This window comes from Chamaea fasciata, unplaced genomic scaffold (assembly GCF_029207755.1).
Source record: "Chamaea fasciata isolate MVZ Bird 193981 ecotype frontalis unplaced genomic scaffold, bChaFas1.0.hap1 SCAF_5, whole genome shotgun sequence".
Taxonomy (NCBI): Eukaryota; Metazoa; Chordata; class Aves; order Passeriformes; family Sylviidae; genus Chamaea; species Chamaea fasciata.
The window spans coordinates 35599184-35619118 of record NW_027094090.1 but is presented as its reverse complement, the minus strand read 5'-3'; the positions used below and the strand labels follow the sequence as shown (position 1 = coordinate 35619118).

The 19935-nt window shown below is 37.9% G+C and overlaps 1 protein-coding gene across 3 annotated transcripts in view; it reads left to right on the top strand.

The window, feature by feature from the left end:
- Positions 1-19935, top strand: part of PTPRR (protein tyrosine phosphatase receptor type R) — a 141270-nt gene that overhangs the window by 46387 nt on the left and 74948 nt on the right. Inside the window, exon 1 of one of the 3 annotated variants that reach the window (XM_066183246.1) lies at positions 18898-18913. The exons of the other annotated variants lie outside the window; for them this stretch is intronic. The gene's annotated coding sequence lies outside the window, so the exon portion shown is untranslated. Of the gene's footprint in view, positions 1-18897; positions 18914-19935 lie in introns of those variants that run through there. 3 annotated transcript variants of the gene reach the window in all.

Sequence of the window (19935 nt, the reverse complement as noted above, 5' to 3'; positions counted from 1 at the left end):
ATTCCCTTTTCTCTTGTGGCAGAGCAAGTCTCTGGTGAGAAGCCAGATTCACAATGAAATATAGGTCAGTATCTCCCATCTGACTGGTGTGATCCTCCCACCAGCCTTCAGACAATGTGCGTGGTAATGAGAGGGGCACTGATATTATCAGAGAATAAAGTAAATAAAATGAGCTCTACTCGCTAGCAAATTATCAGTCATTCTAGTCCTGCAGACCTGATACTTCAATGAATAATAGGAACATTTTCCATGATACTGTATAAAGTGGAACATGAAGGATTCATCAGCTTTTCCGCTTTGGCACATAGTTCATGCTATGCCTGAGAGTGTTGTTAGGCAGAAAGAAAGAAAAAATCCTTTAAGAGCAGATGCCCATTTCCTGACTTGCTTGTGGCCTTCTGGCTCTTCCAGAGCTGACAGCTTTAAAAATCAGAGGATAATACAAATGAACTAGTCTGATCCTGTCTGAAAGTTGCTGGTTAGGCTGCTGTCAATAATGGGAAAAGTGATCCCATGCAGAAGAAAACATCAGGCACTCAGCTGTAATTATATCATGTTCAAGATGATGAGGAGCGAAAAAAGACACATTGATGAGAAACAGAGATTCTGGTTACCCTTCACAACATCTTCCAGCTCTGAGAGAGTAGCCTTGAACTGCCTCTCCTTCAACAAATTATTTAATTTATATTACAACCGTTTGTAAACCTGTTTTCTTCTGAGAATATAAGGGATTTAAGCCTTTCCAAGAACTTTCTAAATTTGCACGAGTCAAGGAATTGTAAGAAAATATTTTTAAGACAAGGAACTTTGGTCAGTGATTCTTTCCTAGAAGTGGAAAGATTATTTCTATGTGAATACTATTTTTCCTATGGTTCTTTATTAAAATAAATAATATAGATAAACATTCTAACACACATTTCCATTGCTAGCAAAGACTAGTTACTTCACCAAACTATGAAGAACTATGGTGGGATGCTGCACAGGGATACTATTAGGTTATTAGAGTGATTATTAGAATGCCTCTCTGCCTATTCAGAAGGGACTGATCTGTTACCTCACACCCTTCGTGGTGTTGACATTACTGGCTGCAACCCAACTGTCAGAGTGTGTTTCAATAAGCCTTGATTCCCTTACCTAAAAAGGCCTGCTAATTGGCACAGAGGTGCTTTTGTCTCCCTGTTTCAAGGAAAAATACAATTAAGCAGCAGAGAGGGGAGAAGGAATGCACAGGGCAAAGATGTCATTAAAATATTAGGTAAAACTGGAAGAGTAGGGGTCATCATAGTTGGAGATAAGGAGAGGGAATAGTTACATTTCTCAGAGATGGAGTTTTATGGTTCATAAGACAACCTCAAAAATTTAAAACACCCTGACTTAAATAGAAGATCTGTGCTGTGATACACTCTGGTTTATTGGAAACTGGTTTTGCCAGTGAGTAGCTGGCAATAGTATGCTTATTTAATTGTCATGTTAGAAGAATTTTTATATTATCGTTCTTAAATACAAACATTTTAAAAGATACATGAAGGATTCATGGAAAGCTTTTTTTCTGACACATTTCAATAATTAATTAATTGGGATAGTTTATTGCTTTATGTTAGAAAGGGATTGAAAAATCTACCCTTCTATTATGTGCCAGTGGTACATAAGTGCTAGATGAATGTCCCTGCTCATTTGCCAGTTTTGTGTCTTCTTATTGAGGACAACAGATAGAATCATTTTTTATGAACTGTCACTACCATCTAGTGTCATGACAAATGCTAAATGGCACTTTTAGTGTGTGTACTGAATTAATATTCCTGGCTACTTCAGCATAATTGCTACAACAGTAGACATAGCCTTTCAGTGAAGTATTTTTTGTTACAGATTTCTGATTTTGTGACAGGAAAGAGGGCAATAGCCAAAAATAGTTTCAGGGCAGATTTTCTGGTTTGCAGCTACACTATATGCCCACCACGCACAATATGTCTGATCATTCCAAAAAATGAAGCATAGATGGCAAAATATGATTAATGAATTACATATCTGTATAGCACCATTGACTTCAGAGATATTACACTAGCAACAAAACTAGCCCAGTGGCCTAACAGGTACATCTATTTTCAGGCACCTATTTTTAACTTGTTTATCATTTCAGTATGGTTGAGTGTTGTATCAGTGCAGTTGAGGGGTTCTTTTTCTGCTCCTAGAGAGCTTCCAAACTGATTCTGAAACTAATTGAAAAATCACTCCTGTTTTTTTCCTGTCGGTTTATGAAGAAATTGAGCTGGTCTGGTATATAACCCTTCCATAATAGCATCCTCTGTGGGGTTTTAATTGAATCTAGGAAAGTGTTCTGAGTTTCTGCTTGCTCTCTTATAAGTAAAAGTGTCCTTTTATTCTCAGGGACACTGCTTTTGTTAAGTCACTGTTAAGGGTAATAAAGAAAAGCCTTTACCCATTTCTCTAAAATCTATATTTAGATATTATTTTTATGTTATATATGACACCCCTGCACAGTTTCTGCCCCATTAGACTATGTGAGGACATGTAGCTTAACATCATCCACCAACACCCTACTACTAATTCCTTAGCTCATGAACCAATAGACTTCAGGAGGCCTATGCAAAAGTGATTTAAATTCTAAGTTAGAGCTGTCAATAAACAACCCCACGCATTGGCCAAGAAGTAGCCCACAGAGGCACTTGCAGCTGAAAAAGAAGGAGTGTCTAAAGTTAATGGCGTAACACCAGAGAAGAAATGCACAGTGAAGAACTTGGACAGAAGTAAATAAATCAGTTACTCAGGGACCCATGTTTGAGCTTACCATGCTTCACAAATCTTTCACCTTTTCCTTTAGAACACTGTCTGATCTTCCTTTTAATTAGATCAACACTAATAGATTTGATTATGAAGATACCTAGAATAAAGGGAGAAAGTGCCTTTGCATACTGACACAGAACTAGCTTTTGGAGTCTGGAGGAGGCAGAGAAGTCATGTGGGGCACTGAGATGATCTGTGCTTTAGCATGACTGAAGAAAAAGAATTTCCCAGTGTAAATCAGCAAGCTCTGATCAGTGGTTCCATGTCCATTTTCACTATCTGAAGATTGGGCCAAATGATCTGAGGAGATTTAATAAGTCATGGAGGAAAGGATTTTTTTTTTTTTTTTTTAATCTCATCTTTCAATCTCAGTGTAGCCAAAGTGACAGATAATGTGTGCAAAGCCAGTGGCAAGGCCAGATTCTGCATAACATTATGAACGCAAGCAGACAACTCCGGAACTGCACCGTTATTGAATTTCTCAAAGAGGCAGGTGTAAAAAGCTCTGTGAGGGTTCAATGCCTCTGAGGGTGTACAGCACCTCACAGAAAATGGCTTAAATAACTAGCGAGACAGCATGATCGAGTATGCCTTGAAAAAGCAAAAGGTTTTAATAAAAAAAGAAAAAATTACAAAAACAAAGAACAGGGACAGGTCCCACACACCTGCTACAACACCTCAAGAATGCGCTGAGAAGCCTCGTGCTCTCCCTTTATATACTAAATGATTTAGGTGGGTTTTTTGGCAAACAGCCCAATGGAGAATAGCTGCTTATCTGAGGAACAGGTAAAGAGAACGATCAGTGTTTTTGTCTTGGCACTGAGCCAATTACTGTCAGGAGAGCCAAGAAACTTCTAGTGTTCTTCTTTTAAAAGGTTTTGGGGTGAGTCTTAAACCTTTCCCTATGTGGAAACACCTGCTCAGGTATGGGGTGTTTTACTGCATACTGTCAGATTTTTAAAGATTCATTTTTCTTCAGTAGGAGTAAAATGATCATCACAACATCATCTCTGTTATTTTTGTTTGACATTTCTTTCTGCTTAAGTCATTCTCATTTTTATATGGAGAAGTTTAAGAATGTTGTGTAGACTTGTCCCAGAGTTTATGGAACAGCTAAAGAGAAGAGTGGGTTTTGGCATCTAAAATGCATGCAGGAAGATGGACATGTTGACTGTAATATATTAGCAAGAAAGTAAAAGTTTAGCAGTACTTAATTATATCAATAATGACTATTCAGTTCTAGAAAAGATAAATGTAGCAGTTCATGTTTCCCAGCGAAATACTGGTGTTAACATGACTCAGGAAGACAATTCTGAAAGATTTGAAGTTCATTCATGTTTGAGGGGTATTGTTCTTGACCTTGCAAGTCCAGAAAGTATATTTTTAAAAACAAAGTCAAAAGTGATAAAATAATTGCAGAAAGTGGTTTTAATGAACTGACAGCTAAGGAAACCTTGGGTTATTTAACACAGTCACTGTTTAAGAGACTCTTCTTCAATATCCCCAGAATTTCCCAGGCTAATAATTTAAATGAGCCAGGCAATTAAAGATAATAGATAAAAGTAGCACGCAAATATAAAGGAACGTTTCTTGCCGAGATAATAATGTAGAAGTTAAGCAACAACAGAGAAGTCAATATATTCTAGCTTCAGGTCTTATTCAGAGACCTTTTATAATTCACCTGAAGGGGGTACTGAAGTTAGCAGCACTATCTTGAAATGAAGTAGAAATTTTGTAGCAAAAGCTAGTCTTTTTAATGCAGATCTTTCCCTTTTTTTCCTTCATGCAAGTTTGGTCCTAATATGAAACTGATGTGTGTTCTAGAATTGAATATTTAAGTTAGTGCCTGTTTTCTGGTCTCTGCACTGGATGTTTTCATTGCCTTACCTTGACAATTTTTTACCCAATCTGAGCTAATTGGCAATTTGCTAGAATGGCATCTGTAGCATTCAAGCATGGGTAGCATCCTAACCACCAGGCTAGACCATTTACTGACTGAATGTGCTTTATATAAAATGGAAGTGTTTCTGAAAGAGTAATCAGGATTTCCTTTGCTAAGGGCGCCAGTTGACCCTGTGGGGGTTCCTTCCTCCTGCAATTCCTGCAGATGGTGATTAGTTCCCTCAGTCACAAAGGTGGCTGAGTGGCAGAACCTCTATCCTGTAATTCCCATGGAGACTTCTGACTGACACGCTCATTCTGCAGAGGTGGAAACATACACCAAATCTACCTTTTCATTGTCTTTATTTTTTTCTGTATGTGCTCAAATGTGAAAGGCCAAGTGGAAAATGTTGGTTAGTAGCATTTGATTTTTTTTTTTTTTTTTTTTGATCTTCATTTCAGTGGGAAGTCAAAATATATAGCTTTGCTTCATTGATGCAGTTTGTCAGAGAAGTGAAAGCATTGAGTATTTCTGCAGCCCTACAGTCAGCAAGGACTGGAAAAGAAATACTGACATCCAAAATGTACGTCTCTTCCACTTGAGCAGGAAGGATAACTGCTGTTATGGTATCAGTAACAGCAGGCATCAGTTATTTGGTGGCAGAAAGCAAACTGAGGGGATGGGGCAAACAGTTTGTCATTTGTTACTTGTGATGTGTCAGAAAAGAGGGCAGCTCATAGGCCTGCTGAGCTCTGTTTTGCAGAACTTAAACATCCTGCCGTTATTACATGTCCATTATTCACCATGACCATTAGGACAAGAGAAAGAATCACTGGAAAACCTAGAGGGTGGGTTTGTGAGAATGGAGGTGAGAGAGCATGTTCTTTGAATTTCCTGCCTTCATTACTCATTCTGTTTCTCCCACTGATAGCTGAATTTCTGTGATAAATGTCAGAATTCTGTATAATTAATGCTGTGTATAGTTTGTGAATCAGTTTGTAGTGTACTTAAACATCCTTTTAGATGGAAGGTACTCACCGTTATCTCTGTGTATCACAGGCTATTGTCACAGTGAGGCAAAAACTTTTTGCCAAAAACCACTTTCCTCTCATGCCTTGCAGTTTTAGAAAAACAAAACATCTCAGGAGGTCTATTTAATTTTTATATCACTAAATCAAATCTTTATATCATTAAATCTCTCACTCTTTTAATAATTTTCCTTGTTTTTCTTTTCCTCACCCTGCATTTGTCATGTTAATTTAAATGGTGGAAGGTACCACTGCTAAAAAAAGAATGTCTCAACTCTTCTCCATGTTCAATTCATGCTTTATGATTTGATCAACTAATTTCTGAAGATTGTCTCTCTCAAACCTTGTGTTTTTCCCACCAAGAAAATGACAGAAGAAAAGCCCCCATTTGTTATGGAGATTAATTTTCTAGTATATGTTCCGTGTGCCTCATACAGAGAGAGAGCTGAGCAGTAGGAGTTAAGTGATAATAAGTCCATAACAAAGATACATGGTAATGTTGGGGTGCTGTTATCAAACACCATCAAAACAAAAAAAAAATTGTCATTACTTCAACTTATGTAGAGTAAGATGATACGCATCTTATCCAGTCTCTCTTATGATTATTGATGTTGATAAGTTGTGAATTGTTGATATAGTTGTGAATAATTTTCTATGCATTTAAAGCACAAGTGATTTCCCACAGTAATCAAAACAGCATTTCCTTAATAAATTCCTGTTGCTATGTCTCCATGTATCATGCTAAGCAAAGTACTTTTTCGTCCTCAGCCTGAGTGAATGAAGTAATTTAATGGTCTTATATTTTATTTTATATCATTTAAAGTTTATTTATTCAGTACTGAATGGTTGACAAAACTTTTATCAGGCCCTGATGCTGCAAAGACACTGTTGTGTTGTGGACATAATGTAGTTGTCACCTTTATCTCCCTGAAATAGTTTGCAGTTATGTGAAAATATGGATGACTAAATTGCACATAAAATTATTGTATCCTTTTCTATAGACTTTGAACATTCAAAGTTAGTGCATAGATAATTTTTAAATTATTCTAAAGATACCTAAATGTTCTTTTGAAAGGTGTCTCTTATGTCATTAGAGGCTGTGAAAGATGTGGAGGGAGAGGATAGACAACATCAGGCACTACAGCTCTGTTTTCATCTCCCAGCCAAGATTTTCTACTCCATTGTGCCATTTGTCAATCTCTGCAATGGCTGCTAATTAAATTCTAACAATGTGGTGTTTGATTTAGCAGTTGAATGACTAAAGTGACTGTTTTTCCGGATATCATGTTGTCATATGTTTAAATTACTCTATTCATAACTTGATTTGGGATTGGAGGTGTTTTTGGTTTTCTACTTGTAAAATGGTTTGGATGCATTTCACATGCAGGAAAATAACAGCTGGTGAGGAGGCAAGGAAGAGTAAGATGAAGCTACCAAAATAAGGGGATAGTTTTATCATATGTGGAGAATTCTTGTCTTCAAACCACATCCTGTATGCCTCTTCATCCTTTGTCTAAAAGTACTGTGTGTCTAAATGTGTCCTTTCCAGAAGGAAAACAAATGTTTGTGTTCTGCCTTGCAATGATAGTAACTCCGCTGCAACAAAGTAGACTTAATCTTAGTATAATGATTGAATTAGAACAAGCATCAGCATAGGCAATTGTCTTTAGCATCCTTGGTCTAGGTTCAAATTCATATTTCATGAATTATAAAGGGGAAGGACTTGGTCAGAAAGGGTCAAGCAGGAAAGCTCTGAAACCATGTTCTTGCATGGCATCTTTATGGCCTTGACATAAGGAAACACTGGGCAGGTGAGAAGGCACCCAGAAACACTGGGTAAGCTAAATCGTATTTAGAATCAGAAACTTATCCAAATCTGACAGCTTCTGCAAGAGTGCTTTGATTTCTAGCAATTCCTATGGGGCAAAAAAGCAGGGTTTTTTAAAGAACTATACCTAAGGAGGTAGCCTTCCTGCAGCTTCCATATGCTCTCCTGCTATTCCTCATGAATGAAGCAACGTTTTGGATTGAAGCCTGTACTACAGAAGCTGCTGGAGGCGCTGCTGCCGAGTTCAGTATTTGCAAACTCACACTTACATGATTTGCATATTGCCTCCCTGTCCTGTCTCTGGGCAGCGCTGAGAAGAGCCTGGAGCTGTCTTCTCTGCTCCCTCCCGTCAGATATTTATGCATCTGTACCTTCTCTTCTCCAGTCTAAACTAGTCCACATCAAGTTCCAGCAACTGCTTTGGAGCCATTGTCTTCATGCTGATGAAGTAATGTTTACTTTGGGGCTTGTGTGAGAAGCAGTGGGTCCCCAATCACAGGTCTCTGTCTATTTGAAGTTCATTGGGAATACCAATCCCTTTCATTCACTATCATAGTCTTCTCAGTTCAGCAGAAGCCTAGAGCTTTTGCTTGAATCAAACCTCTGCCACTGCCAAGGGCATCTGCACTTCTTCCCCAAGTCTGGCTTATTTCAGCCTCAGCAGAAACCTGGAGCAATTGCTGATTTACAGTGTCTAGCGGTGTAGGGCAAGAGCTAACCTGAGAAACCTAGTTTTCTTTGTCTTGGTGACATAGAAGTCAGTATAGTCCTGTAGGCATAGACCTGGTTCCCAGGCTTCCTATGTTATATGACTGAAGGATTGATAGTAGTGCTTTTTCTGGCACAGATAGTCACTTCAATATTCAGGGTTATGCACCTATGGACTATGCCTAACAGCTCTGGGCCAAGAAGTGTGAAGTGCTCATTAGCTACAGTCAGGGGAAACAGGATCCAGTGTAAAACAGAGACGGTGAAACCCTGAGTAGCCACTGAGCATTTTACCCTCTTCAGTGTACATCTATGTAGAGTAGCAAAATGTACATGGTACTCCCAGGGCTGAACTCACTTCTATGCACACTCTGCATCTTTACATTGTTCTGTAGGAAAACACATTCTGAGACTTCTGCAGAGAACAATTTTTATGAAATCATTATATCCTGGGTCCACTGATACTAGACAGAAGTAGGAATAATCATGTAATGTGTAGAACTGTTAAGCTTATCTTGCAGAGACACAGCATAAAAATGTTTTGGTTACATTATTTTTATATTTGGAAATCATTTATCCTTGACATGTAATTTAGAAAATAGGGTTTAATGGCTGTTGGTAATTGCCTGTATGTTCTGGGATCAGCGTGTGTAGTGTTCAGAATTGATGTTACTAATTAAATAACAGAAACAGGAACCAAGAGTTAATTGCAGTCTGTGCAGGTTGCCCCTCAGGTGTTTTGTGTCACTGGGTAAGTCTCAGCTCATTAGTAGAAACAAAGTCAATAAGTGTTTACAGAACTGGAAGCAGCTGGAGAATTACAAAATCATTACATCCCAGAGAAGCTGTGTGAGTGTGAATGTGTGCAGTCATGGTCATGGTCCTGGTCCTGCTCCTGATCACCAGCATGAGCAAGACATTAATTAATTGAAAAGTGGTAGAAAATGTCACCATGCATGTAATTCTTTCTGTTGATTACTAAGATAAAAGATATAATAACTGATTTTTACCACCTCCCCGATGTGGCTGTACATCATTCAGTCAGTTCAGAGGTTAAATAGGAATTGTATTCACATAATCCCTCCATGTTTTCCTGGAAGTATCTGTTCATTTGTTTATTGGATGTGAATCCTGACTCACTTGATGAATCACTCCTTTTAAAAATGTATTTCTTTGAAGGTAAGCTACACATACTGTCCCAATTTTTTTATTATCTTGAGTTAAGTACATGATGTTCAGGTGAACTTCACCTGGATCACCCAGTGTGTTGGACCTATCTAATTACCCCCTGATCCTGATTCCGAGTTATCTCCAAGCTTCAGCATTATTTTCACATTTCTGTATGACTATGTATGACTCAACAGACCTCTGATAAGCGTGTTGACTGGCACAAAATTGCTACAAGCAGTTTTCTGAAAGAGATCATCTGTTCCAGCATATTTTCAGGTTTACCCATATATTTGCTCTTTCAACATCCATTATGATTACTTCTGGAGTAGAATATATACGTCAAATTACTATCACCCATAATTTCTTATCCCTTAAAAGATATGTAGCATCTCCTTTCTTTTTTAAGTATGAAAATTTTGCCATCTAAATGTGTATCCCTGTTGATATTTAAACAAAAACACCTTACAAATAGTTAAGTCTGCTGGCCCTAGATACCCATTGATAGTTTTTCTTCCTTTAGACATTGCCAACCATTCATGTAGCCTTCTTTTTCTCTATATGTAGACTTTACAGGACATCATGTAGACTTTACAGTATTTATATGGTTATCTAAAGCAATAAGAATTATCCTTCTTTGCAGCAGCATAATTTCTATTATTCTGTTTCTACTCTTTTCACAAACTTTGCAGTTTTCTGCATGAGGAAGCACTTTGGGTTTTCATGAATGAGGATTGTCCAGATGTCAGCACTCTCTGGATTTGAGAGGGCAACAGGCTTTCTGGAGGGCCAGAGTGTATTTGTATTTCTCTGTTTCTCCTAAAGGTTGTTTTTTTTTTCTTTCATCTGTTGTGATACTGAGCAGAACCTATTACAAGATGGTGCTGTCATGGACAGATTGCCTTTTCCAGATCTGCAGAATATGTAAGACAAGAGCCTTAGGCTGGGGTAGCAGTGCCACTGCCGTGGTCACTGTTGTCAGAATTCCAAGCAACCTGCAAATGGGTTTGCACTGCAGATAGATGTGCAGCCCCAGCTTAAGGTCATGTTCATTATAAGGCTCTTTCAGAAACAATGATTTACAATCTTTTTATACAAAGCAAACTCATGTCCAAAAAACCCCAAATTAAAGGCACTACCAAAGTACAAATATCACTATGGATGAGAAATTATGCCTTTCATCAAGTTTACCTAATGGGATTTGAATGTTTGAGTGTAAAATTCCCATGGGGGACGGAAACATTAAGTCTGTATTCCCAATTCTCTTTCTGCTTTTCCAGGTTTCTAAGGCAGTCTGTTATTGCTTCTTAGTGACAGCTCTCATCACATGCTTTTATTTCATCTTTGAACCAAGAATGGCACTGCAGCTTCTCTTTACTACCAGATGTAATAAGTCTTCAGTCTAAAGTAAACGACATCTTCAACTAACAATTAAAGCGCTACATGTGTTCAATTGTACTTGAAGTTTGAATACAAAGGTGTGCATATGTATCTTAAAGCTATGACCTTAAGAAGTCTCATATATCCAAAGACTCATCTTCCTTAGAGACATAAACTGTCTACTAGCAGCTTCTTTCTTGCATGAAAGATTAGTGTCTTTAAATAACAAAAATTGTTGGTTTTCCTATGTAGCTGTCAATTCTACTTTCTTTTACTAAACCATCTTTAAAATATTAAAATTAAAAGGGTTGAGTCACTGAATGAAGATTTGGTACTTACATAAATGGCAGAATGGCTGTTTAAGTTAAAGGTTAAATGTATTTGGACTCCTACAAAATAGGAAGATATTATTTTTCGTTGAATTTTGAAAAATATTTTTGAAAATGTATTTTTTCTCTTTTGTGAGCTGCTCTATGATCTATGTAATCTCTGTATGAATTGCTAGTGCAGAAGACAGAGAAGAAACAGAATACGGAATTTAAATGAAAAACTTCACAGTCAGGTACAAAGAGCTTAGAATCTCTAATTGCTGTCTAATTTTAAAAGACTTGTGAGTCATAACTATGTTTTCAAATTATATTAGGTAAAAAAAGACACCATTAAGCTGACATGATGAATTTCCCATTTCATTCAGGTTATGCAAATAATTTAAATGTTTGTCTTATGTTTTGTATATTAGCGATATAAGATATTATTATGTCAATTAACTGTAAAAGTAGATCTTAATAAAACAGAACCTTTATACAGTACATGCTACAGACAGAAAAGAACACACATGTTCAAGTACAAAATAACAGCCTTGAGGTCCCCAGCACAGGAAGGACACCAACCTGTTGGAGGGAGTCTAGCAGAGAGCCACCAAATTGATTAGAGGGATGGAGCACCTCTCCTCTGAGGGAAGGCTGAGAGAATTGGGATTGTTCAGCTTGAAAAAGAGAAGGTTTGGGGGTGACCTTCTAGTACCTGAAAGGAGCCCACAAAAAGGATGGAGAAAAACTTTTTACAAGGCCATGTAGTGACAGGATAAGGGGGAATGGCTTCAAACTAAAAGAGAGTAGCTTTAAATTAGATATCAAAATAAGAACTCTTCTCTGTGAGGCACAGGAACAGGTTGCCCAGAGAAATTATGGATGCCCCCTCCTTGGAAATGTTCAAGGAGAGGTTGTATGAGACTGAGCAACCTGGTCTAGGGGAACGTATCCCTGCGTATGGCAGGGGGGTTGATTCTGTGTTAATTGATTCTGTGATCTCTTCCAACTCAAGCCATTCTATGATTCTATGACTCGATGAACTCAGGAGGTAGTACAGTAAAAGAACTTAGATTTAGTGGTCTTTGTAAATGATATATAGGAAGTCTGCTGTTTCTGTACTTTAAAATCTGTGTATCTTAAAATTTTTAACCTTTGTTAGGGTTAGAACACTTAAGATTTTCGGGTATAAAATATAAAAAATGTCTCCAAAAACCCAGAAAAAAAGATAACTAGGGATGCTGGCCAGAATTCTGTGTTGGGTGTCCAAATCTTTTTACTCACAGCGTTGACATTACATATTTTTTCACGTTCCTAAGATAAGCAGCACTTGGCCGTGGTGTACTTTTGGTTATTCAGACCTAATGAATATTCATAGTTCCCTGTAAGAAGAACCATGAAAAGCATTACATGTCCACATGTAAAGAACTACAAATGTAAACTGAGAATTACTATTTTTTGCTTAAGTTTTATTTCTCCTTGCATTCTTGCTCTCTCTGTCACCCAGCATGACATAAACCTTTGTGGTGGTGTTGAAATTGTTTGGAGAGAATAGAAGCAGCTTTGCCTTTTACAGATGAGACAGCAGCATCCTGGACCATGTTGTACCTGCCTGATGAAAAAGACGCAGCCCAAGAAATACCATGTATGCGGTAGCAAAGGAAGAAATAAAATCACCGCATGGATGACCAAGAGATGATCCTACAAATAACAACAATTCTGTCTATTAGAAACCCATGTTCTTGGTTAGGTCAGTGTAGCAGTTGTCCAAAATAGCTCTGAAGAAATACATTCCGAAGAATTCAGCAGGAGCTGCATCAGTCCTCATGGGGCTAAGCCAGCTCTTGCTGTACACAGGTACTACTCTTTCCTCTTCACACATTTCATCAGGAAATTTCTGGAAGTTTTTCTGGGAATTTTATATTTAATGGGGAAAAGGTTGTAGAAATGAGAAGCTGGAATAGCCATTTAATCTTTTGTTTCTTTGTTTATCCCAGCGTGGAATGGTCCATTATTTTTGTTCAGCATTGTTTTGGGTAGTGAAATGAACATGACTCCACTACTACAGATGTGGGAAATAGTCAAAGTAAGAAGATTTTCAGAAGCAGTGAAAGTAGGCCTCAGAAACAGAAAGAGCAGAGAAGATACAATGATACAGCACACAAGGACATGATACAATAATTTGAGTTTTAGACTTGGCTAGAATAGACCTTAAGACTGCAGAAAAAAGTGCTTAGCAAGATGGTATAAGGTTTTAAGCTTAATAATGGAGTATTGTGTATTGTTAATAGAAAGCATAAAAGCAAGCATTGTTTGAAGCAGGTGTATGTGTGCTTTTAGTGATCGGCTAGAGCAATTGTCTGTAAGCTTTAGCAATATACTATTGGCTGGGAAACTTTTAAAATGCCCTGTAACAAAGAGATCTTTGGCTGATGCTAGCAAGATGTGAGCTGTTTTCATCTCTCAATTGTCTCAACCTTGAAATAAGACTGATGCTGCAATAAAGCTCATGGAAACATCTCCTGTCAGTCCTGTCCTGTTTGTGCGAACCTCCAACACAAAGACACAATATAATGATGAGGCTGGTAAGGCAGGTTTGTTGGTTTTAGTTCTAATTCAAAGAAAAGGCAAAAGAGGGATTAGTTGGCAGACTGAGGATGAGCCCTGCAAACCCTAATGACGCTGGCAATCAGGTACCCCATTTACAGAAACCTACCACATTTTTCACTGAGGCAACATGATACTCTGCTGCTTTGTAGGGTAATGATGATTTCTGGATATAGGGCAATTTGCTGTATGCAAAGACATGAGAGTAAAATTATTGTTGAGATGGGGCTGAGCCCATCGCTGTATGTACACCTCTGGTACTCTGTCTTGGCATCCTGTTGGATGATGAAGTGGGACTGCACCCTCACATTGGGTTGTATGATAAGGGCTCTATTGTGCAGGGCTGACAAGAGGGGGGATGAATGGATATAATATATGCATTTAGACTGCTGCACACCACTGTGATATCTCTGTCTTTTGGAGGAGTAAATGATGGGACATGAAAGCTGTCCAAAATAGATGATTTGCCAGCATGGTGTGAAGAGGAGATAAAACACAGCAGGAAAGTGGGAAGTGAGGATAGTGCAGGAAGTAAAGCTCTTTAAGGCTCTCCAGTAAATTCACATCTACATCTTTGAAAATACAGTGCATGTTTAATCCAACATGGATTGGATCCATTGAGCTTGCTCCTGTGGCACGTCTGTGTTCTGCTGTGTGCAGCCAGTGTCTTTCTCTGGAAGTCATGAGTTTCAGTGGCATAATATCTGTGGATTTTCTTCCCAGAAACCTTTGCTGATTAGGACCATTTGCAAAATGGATTTGTGTCTAATCATAGCAAATGGGAGCAAGACCTTTAAAAGATAGGTCACTGAGATATTTTTTTACAAAACAAGCTAAAGATCAGTTAGACATTATGTATAAAAATAGACAACAATAACCACAGTCTCCGATGAAATTCCTGCCTTTCTCTGCATCCTACTGTGTGAAAAAAAGTGTAACATGAATATACAAAGGTAAGTACTGCTCTTCCACTTTTCATGAGGCTTTGTAACTTTTAGTTTCATTTTGGTTTTCCAGTTAACTTCTGGACTTACTGGCTAACACAACTCCACTGGTAGGTTAGGCCATAAATTTTATCTGTGTACCAACCAAGATAGAAGCCATACAGCCTTTTACTAACAAGCATAGATGCTATTGTTGTCTCTTTCCTTGTATATGTCTTTTCCTCATACAGAGGAGCAGAACCTCTCAAACACAAATGGCACTGGTTGTGATCACTTGGGGGAATCTGGGAGATTGCTTCCTGTATCTTTATAGAATATAAGGAAAAGGAAAAAGGAAAAAGGAAAAGGAAGGGGAAGGAAAGACCTCCAAATCTGTAACTGCTGTTTCTCACTGAAAGAATAATGAATTGTTTTGCTTTTGTGTATGTGTGAGAATGAGAGTACTATATGTAAAACATCAGTTTGGCTTTGACAGATGTGTTGCCTGTTTAAAAAAAATGAACACAGAATGGTCTTCTGATCTGAATATAAAGGACAGAGATGAAAGATCCCTGAATTAAGCCCTATCTCCCTGTCATTTTAGAGGTGTAACATCCAATAGTACAGGCTAGCACAGCTTCTTCATATTTGACTTCATTTCTTCATTTTGACCTCGCTAGTGGAGTACCCTCTAAAGAACAGTCCCCCATATTAGCCTGAAAGCCATTTTAGAAAACTTTTTCTCTAAGAGTTGAGTCAGAAATCTTGTCCTGTATTAGAACATTTGGGTCACAGTGTATGGAGAGTATTATCAAAGCCAGAAGCCTGCTAGTCAAAAATACAATATTGTTATTAACATTAATAGGAATTGTTGAGGTAAAACTCTCCTTAAATCTTTGGGGATTTGGTGTTAGTGTTTTCTCTTCACATGTGTTTCTTCTCTTTAGTACTAGAGAGAAGAGGAAAATCCAGTTTGCTCAGCTGCTCATGGAAAAGGGAATTTTTTACCTAAAAGCTTCTGAAATACATTCAGTATTAGCATCTTCAGAAGGTCAGGGTTTCTGAGACAGTTGCCAAAATCATGAGACTGTCTTTTCATCTGCCTTCTTGTTTCTGAACTTACAGTGATGGTTTTGCTAAAACTTGGGTCAAAGTGACATGCTCAGTCTTACGATTCCATCAGTCACGTGATTTCATGACAGAATAAAACCCAAGGTAATTCAGGTTTTATCTAAGAAAAAAAATTGCAGGCCCCCAAGGGTTTTGCTTCATTTTCCTTAACTTTCTTTAAAGTGCAAAATGGTAAAAGGAGCATAAGTCGGGAATTACAAGGTTGTCTTGTATTGTCTATCCTTGGTTCATGTTGATTTGGAGTGCTAAAGTAGGAAAGGCAAAATCAGTAATACAAGTTTTATTTCAATAATTTGTGATTTTGGTGATGATAATGTCTATAAACAGATTTCTTTGGGCTAAAAGGCTGAAAGGAGATAAGGACCCAAAATGTACTGATGAATTGCATCATGCTAAACAGCCCTTGTTATTAGACATTTGTTTCCTGAAAATGGGATTCTGATCTCTCAACAGTTGAAGGCTATGAATCACTTCTTACTTTCAAAAGGGAAAGCATTTGCCTCTTTTTCTAACATTCCCATTATGTCTGAGTTCAAGTAGATTTTGTCCATCTGAAACTAGCAATAAAAATTGTCTCTGAAAATAAATGCATGAGAAAGCTAGGAATGTGAGCAGTACTGAAACCTTAGTTTGATTTTCAAAACAGAGAGAAAGATTATGGACAAGAGTAAGTCAGTGGGAGTCTTTTGGCCACATTAGTTCCTGAAAGATGTGGAAGTTGCTGTTTATCTTATGTTTCTAATTTTGTTCATTAGTTTTTAAGTGTATATATATGTTTATACCCATGCCTGCTACAAACAAAATTTAAAGCTCTGAAAATAAAAAGAAAAGGATGGTTTTGGAGTGGGGTTTTATGTCTGCCATTTTTTTCTAGAAGGCATTTTCATTGTCTTTTGTATTAAGGACCATTATAATGAGAATTCAAACTTCAGTAAACAAAAATCATTTAGAAAAAAAATAGCTGAAATCAAAAGAGGAAGAAGAGACAATACTGACTTTCTGGCATTTCGAACTTTACACTGGCTCTACCTAGAGATTTAATAATTGGACAGAATTAATAGCTGAAATGAGGGTTTTACAAAAAGAGCAGAAGAAACAATAATGAGTTTCTGGCATTTAGAACTTTACACTGGCTTTAGCTAGAAGTTTAATAATTGGACAGAAAGAACCAAACATATTCTAAAGTGCTGTGCTGAACAGGCTCAAAAGGATCTGTTTGCTCTGAGGATTAGAGCTGGCTTTGGGATGATGAAATAGGATATGACTGGTACAATCATGCTGTGCATAAAAGTTGTACTGGACATAATAGCACCATGAATTTCTTTTGCAATGCAGGGAATGAAATTTTTGCCAATATTGAATAAGGACAGATAGGACAATTTTATGGAGCTCATTATACATGCCTCTCAAAGAACAGAAAGGTTGAAATAGTGTTCAGCTGAGCTCTCCCAGCTCTCTTTGTGTTTCCAAATCTCTGCATTGTCTTGTGCTTTTCCATCATCTTGTCCTTTGCAACTGTCTCCCATAAGGGAGGAGGGCAAGGAAAAGTGGATGGATGCAGGAAAAAGCCTAGAAAACTGTCAGAGCTTTGAGATGAACTTCAACTGTTATTTTAAGAAAACTGAAATACTTTGTGATTAAGAAAATCCCAGTCCTAGAAGAAATGCATCTCCTTATTTAAAAAAAAAAAAAAAAAAAAAAAAGACAGGAAGTAACTTTTGGGGGCAACATTAAAATTGTCTGTGAAAGAAGCTGAAAAGTTGTATCTGATCTCCACATCTGACCTCTGTCTTACTAAAATACAGAAAATTCTGTGAAGAGTCAAATTCTCTTATTCCCATTTATATGCATAGAACTGAAGCAGTATAACTGAGGCAGACTTGATAAGGCCAGAGGCATAGCAACATTTCAGCCTCTCATCCATACTAGTAATTAATTGGCAGTAATTGCAAGTGCTCCCAGTTTAATATTTTCAAAAATAGTTGTCAACTTTTTAAAAATAACCATGAAGAACAAGAGAACTACTGCAGCCTCCTGCTCCTCTCCTTTCCCCTTCCAAAGGGCTCCCACAGTACAGAGACCTGCTGGTATTGCTATTATTTCATGATGAGGCTGCATCAAGTTTGTGTCCCATGGACAGTAGATAACTTTTCCTTCTCCTCTCCTACAGCCCCTCAACAATGACAAGCATGCATCCCATGGGCATTTAGGATATGGGATTCTGCATCACCCTTACTCAGGAAAGGTCCTATTAACTTTACTGGGCTCTGAATTAGGTTACTCCCCGACTGAGTTGTAGGGGCTGGGGGATGATAGTTTCTCAAAATCTGCAGTACATTTGGTGTTTTGAACCTGTACATACTTTCTGACTTCCAAATACATGATTAATGATTGATGCGTTAGTGACACCACAGGAAAGGGGTAAAGGGAACTGAGTACAATGAGCATTGTGAGGACAGTGTAACACATGGTTTCAGACTGTCGCCCCACTAACTACCTCGCATTGTGGTTCAGGAATGACCCACACAACTGAGAAGCCAGGAGACTGAAATAATAAACTCCCTGAGATTTTCTTTGGAATGAAGAAGACTATTCTGTGTCTTCTCATTAGATGTGATCTGCATTAAATCTGCATTACCTTGTGGCACCACACTGAAAGAGCTGGCTCTTATCTTTTCTTAAGAGACTGCAAGCCCAGAGGTTAATGGAAAATGTAGGACTGATGGAAATCAAGGTGCACCTCTTGAAGAGAGGCGTTAACAAACCTTATCCTTAGTAGACTGAATTTCATTCTCGTACCCTTTGATCATCAGTGAAGGTCATAAAGTCTTCCTATAGCTGACTGCCTCACTGCCCAAGTGCAAGTAAGCTCAGTGAGGGAGTTGAGGGAATCGTGGCCAAGAGCCAGACCTCACAGATGGAATGTTTTTCACTCTTGTGTTGATGCTTCCTACAGAATTGATCAAATCAGCCCCAAATCAGCTGATCTCATTTCAGAAATTAGTTCTTCTCCCCAGAAAAAGAAATGTAAATCTGTCACACAGCTGAGGCAAACCAGTTTAGTCATACCACACACCCACCTCCAGGGCAGTTTTGCCAGTCTGAGCAGTGGATGCCGGTGGAGTGCCCTGGCGTCACCTCAACAGCTGGTATGGTGTCTTCAACCTCTGTGATGCAGCAGTCTCTAGGATCACCTTCAGCTGGTACCTACCAGCAAACAGGACTTGAATGAAACCCAGGATGATGGGCAGCACTCAAACCTTGCAACAGCAGACTTGAGAACATTCTTCTGTTGCACTAGGGTTCGTCTTAGTTTCTGATAATTAGAGGTATGATAGTCAACTGTATGACAAGGCTTGTGGTACGTCTTCTGTACATTTTCCAGGGACATAAGTGACTTTTAACATCCATACAAGCATTCAGCCCTATTCTTACCTCATATTCAGTCTTTGGCCTCTGCAACTTCCTGTGGCGTAAAAGTCTGGATTAATCGCAGTGTGGCAAAGACTGCTTTGATTTATAAATTTTCACTTTCTTATATTTTAATGAACATTCACTTGAAAATCACTTTGAGGGAAGACCATAGAGCTATCTGAACTAATTGGATTAACCCTATATTTCTCATCAGTGTTACTTCTGTCTTTGATTTATTTCAGAGAGCTCATAACATGGATAAATATTTAAATGTATATGCTTTCATGAAAAATTGATCAAGAGCCAAAATAGCAATTTAATACTATATGAGAAATGCATAATTTCAGGAAATATTATGCTTACTTTAAACAAAGATTTTTTTATAACAGATGTGGTTGTGGTTTTTTTCCTTGAAAAAATGTGAGTGAAATTCTACATTGTCACATCTTGAAAAGTAACATAAGAATATACTAAACTTCCCTAGTCTAATCAGAGCTGAAGCTATCAAAGTAACCTATTCCTATCACTTTTTTCTAATTGTGCAAAACCAACTTACAGCTCTATTTTCTCACCCAAATACTATTTGCACCAGCACTCATATTTTTGCTATACATGTGATATTTGGGACTGTTTGGCAGATTTGCATATTCTGCAGCCTCAGTGTCTCTTCATTAGAAAATGGACGACTTGAACAGAAGCGTGTTCCAGACTGAGATTGTTTCTCATTGCTTTTCTCTGGTTCTTATAAACTCAAATG